Source organism: Microcebus murinus, chromosome 5 (genome assembly GCF_040939455.1).
Source record: "Microcebus murinus isolate Inina chromosome 5, M.murinus_Inina_mat1.0, whole genome shotgun sequence".
Classification (NCBI taxonomy): Eukaryota; Metazoa; Chordata; class Mammalia; order Primates; family Cheirogaleidae; genus Microcebus; species Microcebus murinus.
The window spans coordinates 114,162,094-114,175,948 of NC_134108.1; the positions used below are offsets into that span (position 1 = coordinate 114,162,094).

Genomic DNA, 13,855 nt, shown 5'->3' on the forward strand with positions numbered 1-13,855 from the left:
CCCTCTCTGGGAGCGAGGCGGCGGCCCGGGGCGGGGGTCACCCCCACCCTCAGCGCCCGCCGCGGTGCCTGGCGCCCCAGCCCGCACCGTGGGGCCTCCTCTTGTCCCAAGCCGCGACACCGCCGTCACGCGGCAGCATGCGTGGCTTCTGGACTGTCAGGTCTCAGACCAAAGGTCTGCTCCGTGGGAACCGACACGCTGGAGGAAACCTTGAGAGTCTGAGAGGGGAGGGAGTTCCAGAAGAAGGCCAGGATGTCATTTTGAGGGAGTATGTGACCAGAACTCGTCCCGTTGCTTTTGGGGTTCTATGGGCTACACGTAGGAATCTTTGGTGGTGGCACCTGATGTTGGGGGATCCGGAGTCACACCCAGACCTGCCCCACAGGCCTCCTTTTACTTTTCTCTTCGGATTCATTATGTTTAAAAAGTGTCTCTTATCTCTATGATTGCATTTTCTTTTCTCTCTCTTTTCAAGCAGATGATGGGAGTCCAAGTATTAAGGTGACATGTGTTGCCCGTGCCCCCCTCCCCCCTGTGTTCTTATTCATTAACCTCTGATGTTGTTCCAGCGTATTGTGGGGGTACCAATGTTAAGGTCGGGTACGTTGCCCTCTCCCAGCCTCCCCCCTCGGGTCAGAGCCTCAAGTGCGCCCATCCCCCAGTCGGTGCGCACCCACCCCATTCCTAATGGAGGTGTATGCCCATCCCCTCCCCCCACCCGCCCGACACCCACCCGATGAAGGTGATTCCTCTGTGTCCACTTGGGTGTCCGTCGGTTCGTACCCATTTGCTGGTGAGCGCGAGCACGTGGTGCTCGTGTGTCCATTCTTGGGCTACCTGGCTTACTGGAACGGGTTCCAGCTCTGGCCAGGAGAACCACGAGAGGTGCCCTCTCACCGCTGCTCCTCCTAGCTGAATAGCACTCCGTGGTGTCCACGCGCCACATTTCATTTACGCACTCGTGGGTCGATGGGCACTCGGGTCGCTTCCAGGTCTTTGCGATTGTGACTTGTGCCCTGACTCTAACCCTAACCCTTACCCAGCCCCGTCTCCTCCTCGGCCCCTGCCTGACTGACTCCTTCCCGCCCGGCCTGTCACCTGTCACCGTCCTCTGCCCCTGCCTGACACGCTCCTCCCCGCCCGGGCCGTCACCGTCCTCGGCCCCTGCCTGACGGGGCTCCTCCGTCGCCTGGGCCTTCCAAGGGCTTGGTGTGGACGCTGGTTCCAGGACGCCCTCCCAGGAACCCGGTAGCAGGGCGGCCGCAGCGTCTCGCGCCACCCAACCGTCCGCCGGCCGGCGGCCGTCGCTAAGTGGCCTGCGGGGGACGTGCCCCCACTGTGGGGCGGGCGCCCAGCCTGGTGTCTTCTCTGAGGCCCCGTGGCTGCTTTTCCCCCCCCGCAAGGGGAGAGCCGCGGAGGTGGGGACCGCCTCCTCGTGGGGACGTACACCCAGCTCTCCACGTCGGATTCCGGGGCTCTCTGTCCTGCCAGAAGGCCCAGCTGGCCTGCGGGTCCTTAGAGTGGCAAAAACATCCGAAAACTGAGATTGAGGGTCCGGTGGTTGTCTGCACTTTTGTGCTGGGCACCCCAGGGAGGCCCGGGGGCTGGCTGGACAACGCGGTCTGCTGGGCGGGGGGGGGGTTTGGAGGAGCAACTGATGCCCTTTGCACTTTGGGTAGCAAGTGTCTGAGGTGTCTCTGAGCCCTGCGCCATGTCGGGGGTGGGGGTGGGAGGTCGGGGGGGGGGGGTGGAGGAGCAGGAGGAGGAGGAGGAGGAGGAGGTGGGAAGGGCCGTGGCCTGCAGTCGTGTTCCCGGGGTGGCTTCTTCCACAGGCTGCTTGGCCTGGGCTCCCTGCACCTGGGCCTTTGGAGGACTGGCCCTGTGCTTGCCAACGCTTCCCCTGCAGGGACCCAGAGCTGGGGGGTTGCATCTCTCAGCCCTGGGTCGGGCAGAGCCCCAGCGGGCCATGCCCACAACCTCTCTCAGCACGGGTCCCCCAGAAGGCTCCTTTGGGACCAGGATTCTCTTGCGGGTGACTCTTTAAGGTCTGGCCCCTGGATGGAGGGGCACCAGGAGTAGAGGAGCAGGAAGGGGAAGGGGGTGGCCGTGCGAGGGGACACTTTCAGGCCAAGTCCCAGCTTCAGCCTGATCCTCCTGGGAACCCCGGGGTGTACGTCACACCTCCTGGTTGTCCCGCTCTGAGACAAGGAGCCGGGCTTCGCATTCCCCCAGCAGCCAGTCGTGGGCTGAGGACACCTGGGGCGTTGGGAACTCCCTGGCTTCTCCTTGGCTTAACATCTGGAGCTGCTTGGGAATCGCGCCGCCACACACACCCGAGTGCAGGTGTCTTCTGCACAGACTGCGGGCCTCGCTCTTCTGAATGCCGCTAGCTCGCCACCCACCCACGGGTGAACCTGGTCAGGGTACTTTCTCTCGGGGGCAGACTCTGATCCTGGCGGGCTACCGGTGTCTCTGTTTGCTCGTTTCTTTCTTCCATTTCGGGAAAGGCTTCCTTACTGGGTGTGGAAATCTCCTATGCCTTTCCTCGCCTATTCTGTCAGCTTTAAAATTCTCTTTCAGTTGCCACCCTCACAGATGGATTAGGAAACTCTTTCCGGTGCACTCATTAGTGAAATGACCTCAATGAAGCTGGAATCCAATATCTAATCGCCGATTTTTAGCGAGTCCACACGCCAGGGGGGTCGGGGTCCAATGCAGCCCCGGCCAGGCCCAGGCCCCTTGGACTGGGCCACAGGAGGACACAGAGGAGGGTCCCGGCCCCCACGGTCGCGTTGCCGGCAGTTCTCCAAGGGCTTGGGCGTTTTCCAGAGGTAGGAGATGGAGGGGACTGATTTCTTCAGCGCCCCACTAACCACGCCACCCCACCCATGGGACACATCCCTAGAGAGAGAGAGAGACGCCCCATACACTCGCTCCCCTCCCCCATGCGCTGTGCCCCAGCCCGGGCCCGGGGGAATAGGCGGCAGCCCACCCACAGGGTGGGGGGCGCAGCTGAAAGGGGTTGTCGGGGAGGGCGGCCCCTGCCTGGGGTCAAAGGGCGGGCGACCCGAGCGTGCGCAATCGGCGGCGGCGGCGGGGGCGGCCACGAGCTGGGGGTGGGCCAGGCGAGGAGAGGAAGGGGGCTGGAAGGTCTCCACCTTGGCGAGTCCAGCCGTGGAGGCGCATCTTGTGTGAGTGTGAGTGAGTGAGTGTGAGTGTGAGTGTGTGTGTGTGTGTGTGTGTGTGTATAGAGAGACAGCCCCCCACCCCGGCCCGCCGCTCCCTGCCCGCCCCGCCCCACCCCGCCTGTCACCCCCGTCCCTCGGAGCCCGCCGGACCCGGCCGGTGAACTCAACAGGCCCGCCCGGTGCGGGTCAGCGCTGGCGCGGGGCCTGGGGCGGGAGGAGGCGGCGGGAAAGCGCAGAGAGGCTCGGCTTCTTGAGCGGGGCAGGGGCGCCCTCCGCCGTCTAGGGCCACACCACCCTGAACGCGCCCGATCTCGTCTGGTCTCGGAAGCTAAGCAGGGTCGGGCCTGGTTAGTACTTGGATGGGAGACCGCCTGGGAATACCGGGTGCCGTAGGCTTCTTTTTTTTTTTTTTTTTTTTTTTGTTTTGCCTCTTGTTCTGTCCCCTCTCTGGGAGCGAGGCGGCGGCCCGGGGCGGGGGTCACCCCCACCCTCAGCGCCCGCCGCGGTGCCTGGCGCCCCAGCCCGCACCGTGGGGCCTCCTCTTGTCCCAAGCCGCGACACCGCCGTCACGCGGCAGCATGCGTGGCTTCTGGACTGTCAGGTCTCAGACCAAAGGTCTGCTCCGTGGGAACCGACACGCTGGAGGAAACCTTGAGAGTCTGAGAGGGGAGGGAGTTCCAGAAGAAGGCCAGGATGTCATTTTGAGGGAGTATGTGACCAGAACTCGTCCCGTTGCTTTTGGGGTTCTATGGGCTACACGTAGGAATCTTTGGTGGTGGCACCTGATGTTGGGGGATCCGGAGTCACACCCAGACCTGCCCCACAGGCCTCCTTTTACTTTTCTCTTCGGATTCATTATGTTTAAAAAGTGTCTCTTATCTCTATGATTGCATTTTCTTTTCTCTCTCTTTTCAAGCAGATGATGGGAGTCCAAGTATTAAGGTGACATGTGTTGCCCGTGCCCCCCTCCCCCCTGTGTTCTTATTCATTAACCTCTGATGTTGTTCCAGCGTATTGTGGGGGTACCAATGTTAAGGTCGGGTACGTTGCCCTCTCCCAGCCTCCCCCCTCGGGTCAGAGCCTCAAGTGCGCCCATCCCCCAGTCGGTGCGCACCCACCCCATTCCTAATGGAGGTGTATGCCCATCCCCTCCCCCCACCCGCCCGACACCCACCCGATGAAGGTGATTCCTCTGTGTCCACTTGGGTGTCCGTCGGTTCGTACCCATTTGCTGGTGAGCGCGAGCACGTGGTGCTCGTGTGTCCATTCTTGGGCTACCTGGCTTACTGGAACGGGTTCCAGCTCTGGCCAGGAGAACCACGAGAGGTGCCCTCTCACCGCTGCTCCTCCTAGCTGAATAGCACTCCGTGGTGTCCACGCGCCACATTTCATTTACGCACTCGTGGGTCGATGGGCACTCGGGTCGCTTCCAGGTCTTTGCGATTGTGACTTGTGCCCTGACTCTAACCCTAACCCTTACCCAGCCCCGTCTCCTCCTCGGCCCCTGCCTGACTGACTCCTTCCCGCCCGGCCTGTCACCTGTCACCGTCCTCTGCCCCTGCCTGACACGCTCCTCCCCGCCCGGGCCGTCACCGTCCTCGGCCCCTGCCTGACGGGGCTCCTCCGTCGCCTGGGCCTTCCAAGGGCTTGGTGTGGACGCTGGTTCCAGGACGCCCTCCCAGGAACCCGGTAGCAGGGCGGCCGCAGCGTCTCGCGCCACCCAACCGTCCGCCGGCCGGCGGCCGTCGCTAAGTGGCCTGCGGGGGACGTGCCCCCACTGTGGGGCGGGCGCCCAGCCTGGTGTCTTCTCTGAGGCCCCGTGGCTGCTTTTCCCCCCCCGCAAGGGGAGAGCCGCGGAGGTGGGGACCGCCTCCTCGTGGGGACGTACACCCAGCTCTCCACGTCGGATTCCGGGGCTCTCTGTCCTGCCAGAAGGCCCAGCTGGCCTGCGGGTCCTTAGAGTGGCAAAAACATCCGAAAACTGAGATTGAGGGTCCGGTGGTTGTCTGCACTTTTGTGCTGGGCACCCCAGGGAGGCCCGGGGGCTGGCTGGACAACGCGGTCTGCTGGGCGGGGGGGGGGTTTGGAGGAGCAACTGATGCCCTTTGCACTTTGGGTAGCAAGTGTCTGAGGTGTCTCTGAGCCCTGCGCCATGTCGGGGGTGGGGGTGGGAGGTCGGGGGGGGGGGTGGAGGAGCAGGAGGAGGAGGAGGAGGAGGAGGTGGGAAGGGCCGTGGCCTGCAGTCGTGTTCCCGGGGTGGCTTCTTCCACAGGCTGCTTGGCCTGGGCTCCCTGCACCTGGGCCTTTGGAGGACTGGCCCTGTGCTTGCCAACGCTTCCCCTGCAGGGACCCAGAGCTGGGGGGTTGCATCTCTCAGCCCTGGGTCGGGCAGAGCCCCAGCGGGCCATGCCCACAACCTCTCTCAGCACGGGTCCCCCAGAAGGCTCCTTTGGGACCAGGATTCTCTTGCGGGTGACTCTTTAAGGTCTGGCCCCTGGATGGAGGGGCACCAGGAGTAGAGGAGCAGGAAGGGGAAGGGGGTGGCCGTGCGAGGGGACACTTTCAGGCCAAGTCCCAGCTTCAGCCTGATCCTCCTGGGAACCCCGGGGTGTACGTCACACCTCCTGGTTGTCCCGCTCTGAGACAAGGAGCCGGGCTTCGCATTCCCCCAGCAGCCAGTCGTGGGCTGAGGACACCTGGGGCGTTGGGAACTCCCTGGCTTCTCCTTGGCTTAACATCTGGAGCTGCTTGGGAATCGCGCCGCCACACACACCCGAGTGCAGGTGTCTTCTGCACAGACTGCGGGCCTCGCTCTTCTGAATGCCGCTAGCTCGCCACCCACCCACGGGTGAACCTGGTCAGGGTACTTTCTCTCGGGGGCAGACTCTGATCCTGGCGGGCTACCGGTGTCTCTGTTTGCTCGTTTCTTTCTTCCATTTCGGGAAAGGCTTCCTTACTGGGTGTGGAAATCTCCTATGCCTTTCCTCGCCTATTCTGTCAGCTTTAAAATTCTCTTTCAGTTGCCACCCTCACAGATGGATTAGGAAACTCTTTCCGGTGCACTCATTAGTGAAATGACCTCAATGAAGCTGGAATCCAATATCTAATCGCCGATTTTTAGCGAGTCCACACGCCAGGGGGGTCGGGGTCCAATGCAGCCCCGGCCAGGCCCAGGCCCCTTGGACTGGGCCACAGGAGGACACAGAGGAGGGTCCCGGCCCCCACGGTCGCGTTGCCGGCAGTTCTCCAAGGGCTTGGGCGTTTTCCAGAGGTAGGAGATGGAGGGGACTGATTTCTTCAGCGCCCCACTAACCACGCCACCCCACCCATGGGACACATCCCTAGAGAGAGAGAGAGACGCCCCATACACTCGCTCCCCTCCCCCATGCGCTGTGCCCCAGCCCGGGCCCGGGGGAATAGGCGGCAGCCCACCCACAGGGTGGGGGGCGCAGCTGAAAGGGGTTGTCGGGGAGGGCGGCCCCTGCCTGGGGTCAAAGGGCGGGCGACCCGCGCGTGCGCAATCGGCGGGCGGCGGCGGGGGCGGCCACGAGCTGGGGGTGGGCCAGGCGAGGAGAGGAAGGGGGCTGGAAGGTCTCCACCTTGGCGAGTCCAGCCGTGGAGGCGCATCTTGTGTGAGTGTGAGTGAGTGAGTGTGAGTGTGAGTGTGTGTGTGTGTGTGTGTGTGTGTATAGAGAGACAGCCCCCCACCCCGGCCCGCCGCTCCCTGCCCGCCCCGCCCCACCCCGCCTGTCACCCCCGTCCCTCGGAGCCCGCCGGACCCGGCCGGTGAACTCAACAGGCCCGCCCGGTGCGGGTCAGCGCCGGCGCGGGGCCTGGGGCGGGAGGAGGCGGCGGGAAAGCGCAGAGAGGCTCGGCTTCTTGAGCGGGGCAGGGGCGCCCTCCGCCGTCTAGGGCCACACCACCCTGAACGCGCCCGATCTCGTCTGGTCTCAGAAGCTAAGCAGGGTCGGGCCTGGTTAGTACTTGGATGGGAGACCGCCTGGGAATACCGGGTGCCGTAGGCTTCTTCTTTTTTTTTTTTTTTTTTTTGTTTTGCCTCTTGTTCTGTCCCCTCTCTGGGAGCGAGGCGGCGGCCCGGGGCGGGGGTCACCCCCACCCTCAGCGCCCGCCGCGGTGCCTGGCGCCCCAGCCCGCACCGTGGGGCCTCCTCTTGTCCCAAGCCGCGACACCGCCGTCACGCGGCAGCATGCGTGGCTTCTGGACTGTCAGGTCTCAGACCAAAGGTCTGCTCCGTGGGAACCGACACGCTGGAGGAAACCTTGAGAGTCTGAGAGGGGAGGGAGTTCCAGAAGAAGGCCAGGATGTCATTTTGAGGGAGTATGTGACCAGAACTCGTCCCGTTGCTTTTGGGGTTCTATGGGCTACACGTAGGAATCTTTGGTGGTGGCACCTGATGTTGGGGGATCCGGAGTCACACCCAGACCTGCCCCACAGGCCTCCTTTTACTTTTCTCTTCGGATTCATTATGTTTAAAAAGTGTCTCTTATCTCTATGATTGCATTTTCTTTTCTCTCTCTTTTCAAGCAGATGATGGGAGTCCAAGTATTAAGGTGACATGTGTTGCCCGTGCCCCCCTCCCCCCTGTGTTCTTATTCATTAACCTCTGATGTTGTTCCAGCGTATTGTGGGGGTACCAATGTTAAGGTCGGGTACGTTGCCCTCTCCCAGCCTCCCCCCTCGGGTCAGAGCCTCAAGTGCGCCCATCCCCCAGTCGGTGCGCACCCACCCCATTCCTAATGGAGGTGTATGCCCATCCCCTCCCCCCACCCGCCCGACACCCACCCGATGAAGGTGATTCCTCTGTGTCCACTTGGGTGTCCGTCGGTTCGTACCCATTTGCTGGTGAGCGCGAGCACGTGGTGCTCGTGTGTCCATTCTTGGGCTACCTGGCTTACTGGAACGGGTTCCAGCTCTGGCCAGGAGAACCACGAGAGGTGCCCTCTCACCGCTGCTCCTCCTAGCTGAATAGCACTCCGTGGTGTCCACGCGCCACATTTCATTTACGCACTCGTGGGTCGATGGGCACTCGGGTCGCTTCCAGGTCTTTGCGATTGTGACTTGTGCCCTGACTCTAACCCTAACCCTTACCCAGCCCCGTCTCCTCCTCGGCCCCTGCCTGACTGACTCCTTCCCGCCCGGCCTGTCACCTGTCACCGTCCTCTGCCCCTGCCTGACACGCTCCTCCCCGCCCGGGCCGTCACCGTCCTCGGCCCCTGCCTGACGGGGCTCCTCCGTCGCCTGGGCCTTCCAAGGGCTTGGTGTGGACGCTGGTTCCAGGACGCCCTCCCAGGAACCCGGTAGCAGGGCGGCCGCAGCGTCTCGCGCCACCCAACCGTCCGCCGGCCGGCGGCCGTCGCTAAGTGGCCTGCGGGGGACGTGCCCCCACTGTGGGGCGGGCGCCCAGCCTGGTGTCTTCTCTGAGGCCCCGTGGCTGCTTTTCCCCCCCCGCAAGGGGAGAGCCGCGGAGGTGGGGACCGCCTCCTCGTGGGGACGTACACCCAGCTCTCCACGTCGGATTCCGGGGCTCTCTGTCCTGCCAGAAGGCCCAGCTGGCCTGCGGGTCCTTAGAGTGGCAAAAACATCCGAAAACTGAGATTGAGGGTCCGGTGGTTGTCTGCACTTTTGTGCTGGGCACCCCAGGGAGGCCCGGGGGCTGGCTGGACAACGCGGTCTGCTGGGCGGGGGGGGGGTTTGGAGGAGCAACTGATGCCCTTTGCACTTTGGGTAGCAAGTGTCTGAGGTGTCTCTGAGCCCTGCGCCATGTCGGGGGTGGGGGTGGGAGGTCGGGGGGGGGGGGGGTGGAGGAGCAGGAGGAGGAGGAGGAGGAGGAGGTGGGAAGGGCCGTGGCCTGCAGTCGTGTTCCCGGGGTGGCTTCTTCCACAGGCTGCTTGGCCTGGGCTCCCTGCACCTGGGCCTTTGGAGGACTGGCCCTGTGCTTGCCAACGCTTCCCCTGCAGGGACCCAGAGCTGGGGGGTTGCATCTCTCAGCCCTGGGTCGGGCAGAGCCCCAGCGGGCCATGCCCACAACCTCTCTCAGCACGGGTCCCCCAGAAGGCTCCTTTGGGACCAGGATTCTCTTGCGGGTGACTCTTTAAGGTCTGGCCCCTGGATGGAGGGGCACCAGGAGTAGAGGAGCAGGAAGGGGAAGGGGGTGGCCGTGCGAGGGGACACTTTCAGGCCAAGTCCCAGCTTCAGCCTGATCCTCCTGGGAACCCCGGGGTGTACGTCACACCTCCTGGTTGTCCCGCTCTGAGACAAGGAGCCGGGCTTCGCATTCCCCCAGCAGCCAGTCGTGGGCTGAGGACACCTGGGGCGTTGGGAACTCCCTGGCTTCTCCTTGGCTTAACATCTGGAGCTGCTTGGGAATCGCGCCGCCACACACACCCGAGTGCAGGTGTCTTCTGCACAGACTGCGGGCCTCGCTCTTCTGAATGCCGCTAGCTCGCCACCCACCCACGGGTGAACCTGGTCAGGGTACTTTCTCTCGGGGGCAGACTCTGATCCTGGCGGGCTACCGGTGTCTCTGTTTGCTCGTTTCTTTCTTCCATTTCGGGAAAGGCTTCCTTACTGGGTGTGGAAATCTCCTATGCCTTTCCTCGCCTATTCTGTCAGCTTTAAAATTCTCTTTCAGTTGCCACCCTCACAGATGGATTAGGAAACTCTTTCCGGTGCACTCATTAGTGAAATGACCTCAATGAAGCTGGAATCCAATATCTAATCGCCGATTTTTAGCGAGTCCACACGCCAGGGGGGTCGGGGTCCAATGCAGCCCCGGCCAGGCCCAGGCCCCTTGGACTGGGCCACAGGAGGACACAGAGGAGGGTCCCGGCCCCCACGGTCGCGTTGCCGGCAGTTCTCCAAGGGCTTGGGCGTTTTCCAGAGGTAGGAGATGGAGGGGACTGATTTCTTCAGCGCCCCACTAACCACGCCACCCCACCCATGGGACACATCCCTAGAGAGAGAGAGAGACGCCCCATACACTCGCTCCCCTCCCCCATGCGCTGTGCCCCAGCCCGGGCCCGGGGGAATAGGCGGCAGCCCACCCACAGGGTGGGGGGCGCAGCTGAAAGGGGTTGTCGGGGAGGGCGGCCCCTGCCTGGGGTCAAAGGGCGGGCGACCCGCGCGTGCGCAATCGGCGGCGGCGGCGGCGGCGGCCACGAGCTGGGGGTGGGCCAGGCGAGGAGAGGAAGGGGGCTGGAAGGTCTCCACCTTGGCGAGTCCAGCCGTGGAGGCGCATCTTGTGTGAGTGTGAGTGAGTGAGTGTGAGTGTGAGTGTGTGTGTGTGTGTGTGTGTGTGTATAGAGAGACAGCCCCCCACCCCGGCCCGCCGCTCCCTGCCCGCCCCGCCCCACCCCGCCTGTCACCCCCGTCCCTCGGAGCCCGCCAGACCCGGCCGGTGAACTCAACAGGCCCGCCCGGTGCGGGTCAGCGCCGGCGCGGGGCCTGGGGCGGGAGGAGGCGGCGGGGAAGCGCAGAGAGGCTCGGCTTCTTGAGCGGGGCAGGGGCGCCCTCCGCCGTCTAGGGCCACACCACCCTGAACGCGCCCGATCTCGTCTGGTCTCAGAAGCTAAGCAGGGTCGGGCCTGGTTAGTACTTGGATGGGAGACCGCCTGGGAATACCGGGTGCCGTAGGCTTCTTCTTTTTTTTTTTTTTTTTTTTTGTTTTGCCTCTTGTTCTGTCCCCTCTCTGGGAGCGAGGCGGCGGCCCGGGGCGGGGGTCACCCCCACCCTCAGCGCCCGCCGCGGTGCCTGGCGCCCCAGCCCGCACCGTGGGGCCTCCTCTTGTCCCAAGCCGCGACACCGCCGTCACGCGGCAGCATGCGTGGCTTCTGGACTGTCAGGTCTCAGACCAAAGGTCTGCTCCGTGGGAACCGACACGCTGGAGGAAACCTTGAGAGTCTGAGAGGGGAGGGAGTTCCAGAAGAAGGCCAGGATGTCATTTTGAGGGAGTATGTGACCAGAACTCGTCCCGTTGCTTTTGGGGTTCTATGGGCTACACGTAGGAATCTTTGGTGGTGGCACCTGATGTTGGGGGATCCGGAGTCACACCCAGACCTGCCCCACAGGCCTCCTTTTACTTTTCTCTTCGGATTCATTATGTTTAAAAAGTGTCTCTTATCTCTATGATTGCATTTTCTTTTCTCTCTCTTTTCAAGCAGATGATGGGAGTCCAAGTATTAAGGTGACATGTGTTGCCCGTGCCCCCCTCCCCCCTGTGTTCTTATTCATTAACCTCTGATGTTGTTCCAGCGTATTGTGGGGGTACCAATGTTAAGGTCGGGTACGTTGCCCTCTCCCAGCCTCCCCCCTCGGGTCAGAGCCTCAAGTGCGCCCATCCCCCAGTCGGTGCGCACCCACCCCATTCCTAATGGAGGTGTATGCCCATCCCCTCCCCCCACCCGCCCGACACCCACCCGATGAAGGTGATTCCTCTGTGTCCACTTGGGTGTCCGTCGGTTCGTACCCATTTGCTGGTGAGCGCGAGCACGTGGTGCTCGTGTGTCCATTCTTGGGCTACCTGGCTTACTGGAACGGGTTCCAGCTCTGGCCAGGAGAACCACGAGAGGTGCCCTCTCACCGCTGCTCCTCCTAGCTGAATAGCACTCCGTGGTGTCCACGCGCCACATTTCATTTACGCACTCGTGGGTCGATGGGCACTCGGGTCGCTTCCAGGTCTTTGCGATTGTGACTTGTGCCCTGACTCTAACCCTAACCCTTACCCAGCCCCGTCTCCTCCTCGGCCCCTGCCTGACTGACTCCTTCCCGCCCGGCCTGTCACCTGTCACCGTCCTCTGCCCCTGCCTGACACGCTCCTCCCCGCCCGGGCCGTCACCGTCCTCGGCCCCTGCCTGACGGGGCTCCTCCGTCGCCTGGGCCTTCCAAGGGCTTGGTGTGGACGCTGGTTCCAGGACGCCCTCCCAGGAACCCGGTAGCAGGGCGGCCGCAGCGTCTCGCGCCACCCAACCGTCCGCCGGCCGGCGGCCGTCGCTAAGTGGCCTGCGGGGGACGTGCCCCCACTGTGGGGCGGGCGCCCAGCCTGGTGTCTTCTCTGAGGCCCCGTGGCTGCTTTTCCCCCCCCCCGCAAGGGGAGAGCCGCGGAGGTGGGGACCGCCTCCTCGTGGGGACGTACACCCAGCTCTCCACGTCGGATTCCGGGGCTCTCTGTCCTGCCAGAAGGCCCAGCTGGCCTGCGGGTCCTTAGAGTGGCAAAAACATCCGAAAACTGAGATTGAGGGTCCGGTGGTTGTCTGCACTTTTGTGCTGGGCACCCCAGGGAGGCCCGGGGGCTGGCTGGACAACGCGGTCTGCTGGGCGGGGGGGGGTTTGGAGGAGCAACTGATGCCCTTTGCACTTTGGGTAGCAAGTGTCTGAGGTGTCTCTGAGCCCTGCGCCATGTCGGGGGTGGGGGTGGGAGGTCGGGGGGGGGTGGAGGAGCAGGAGGAGGAGGAGGAGGAGGAGGTGGGAAGGGCCGTGGCCTGCAGTCGTGTTCCCGGGGTGGCTTCTTCCACAGGCTGCTTGGCCTGGGCTCCCTGCACCTGGGCCTTTGGAGGACTGGCCCTGTGCTTGCCAACGCTTCCCCTGCAGGGACCCAGAGCTGGGAGGTTGCATCTCTCAGCCCTGGGTCGGGCAGAGCCCCAGCGGGCCATGCCCACAACCTCTCTCAGCACGGGTCCCCCAGAAGGCTCCTTTGGGACCAGGATTCTCTTGCGGGTGACTCTTTAAGGTCTGGCCCCTGGATGGAGGGGCACCAGGAGTAGAGGAGCAGGAAGGGGAAGGGGGTGGCCGTGCGAGGGGACACTTTCAGGCCAAGTCCCAGCTTCAGCCTGATCCTCCTGGGAACCCCGGGGTGTACGTCACACCTCCTGGTTGTCCCGCTCTGAGACAAGGAGCCGGGCTTCGCATTCCCCCAGCAGCCAGTCGTGGGCTGAGGACACCTGGGGCGTTGGGAACTCCCTGGCTTCTCCTTGGCTTAACATCTGGAGCTGCTTGGGAATCGCGCCGCCACACACACCCGAGTGCAGGTGTCTTCTGCACAGACTGCGGGCCTCGCTCTTCTGAATGCCGCTAGCTCGCCACCCACCCACGGGTGAACCTGGTCAGGGTACTTTCTCTCGGGGGCAGACTCTGATCCTGGCGGGCTACCGGTGTCTCTGTTTGCTCGTTTCTTTCTTCCATTTCGGGAAAGGCTTCCTTACTGGGTGTGGAAATCTCCTATGCCTTTCCTCGCCTATTCTGTCAGCTTTAAAATTCTCTTTCAGTTGCCACCCTCACAGATGGATTAGGAAACTCTTTCCGGTGCACTCATTAGTGAAATGACCTCAATGAAGCTGGAATCCAATATCTAATCGCCGATTTTTAGCGAGTCCACACGCCAGGGGGGTCGGGGTCCAATGCAGCCCCGGCCAGGCCCAGGCCCCTTGGACTGGGCCACAGGAGGACACAGAGGAGGGTCCCGGCCCCCACGGTCGCGTTGCCGGCAGTTCTCCAAGGGCTTGGGCGTTTTCCAGAGGTAGGAGATGGAGGGGACTGATTTCTTCAGCGCCCCACTAACCACGCCACCCCACCCATGGGACACATCCCTAGAGAGAGAGAGAGACGCCCCATACACTCGCTCCCCTCCCCCATGCGCTGTGCCCCAGCCCGGG

General features: G+C 63.4%; 3 non-coding genes across 3 annotated transcripts; all 3 read left to right on the top strand.

Moving 5' to 3' along the window:
• Positions 1-3,465: 3,465 nt before the first annotated feature.
• Positions 3,466-3,584, top strand: LOC142871339 (5S ribosomal RNA). The gene has a single exon (XR_012919582.1). It is a non-coding gene; the product is annotated as a 5S ribosomal RNA (ribosomal RNA).
• Positions 3,585-7,094: 3,510 nt separating this feature from the next.
• On the top strand, positions 7,095-7,213 carry LOC142871048 (5S ribosomal RNA). The gene has a single exon (XR_012919394.1). It is a non-coding gene; the product is annotated as a 5S ribosomal RNA (ribosomal RNA).
• Positions 7,214-10,725: 3,512 nt separating this feature from the next.
• Positions 10,726-10,844, top strand: LOC142871049 (5S ribosomal RNA). Its single transcript, XR_012919395.1, has one exon. It is a non-coding gene; the product is annotated as a 5S ribosomal RNA (ribosomal RNA).
• The last annotated feature ends 3,011 nt before the right edge of the window (positions 10,845-13,855 follow it).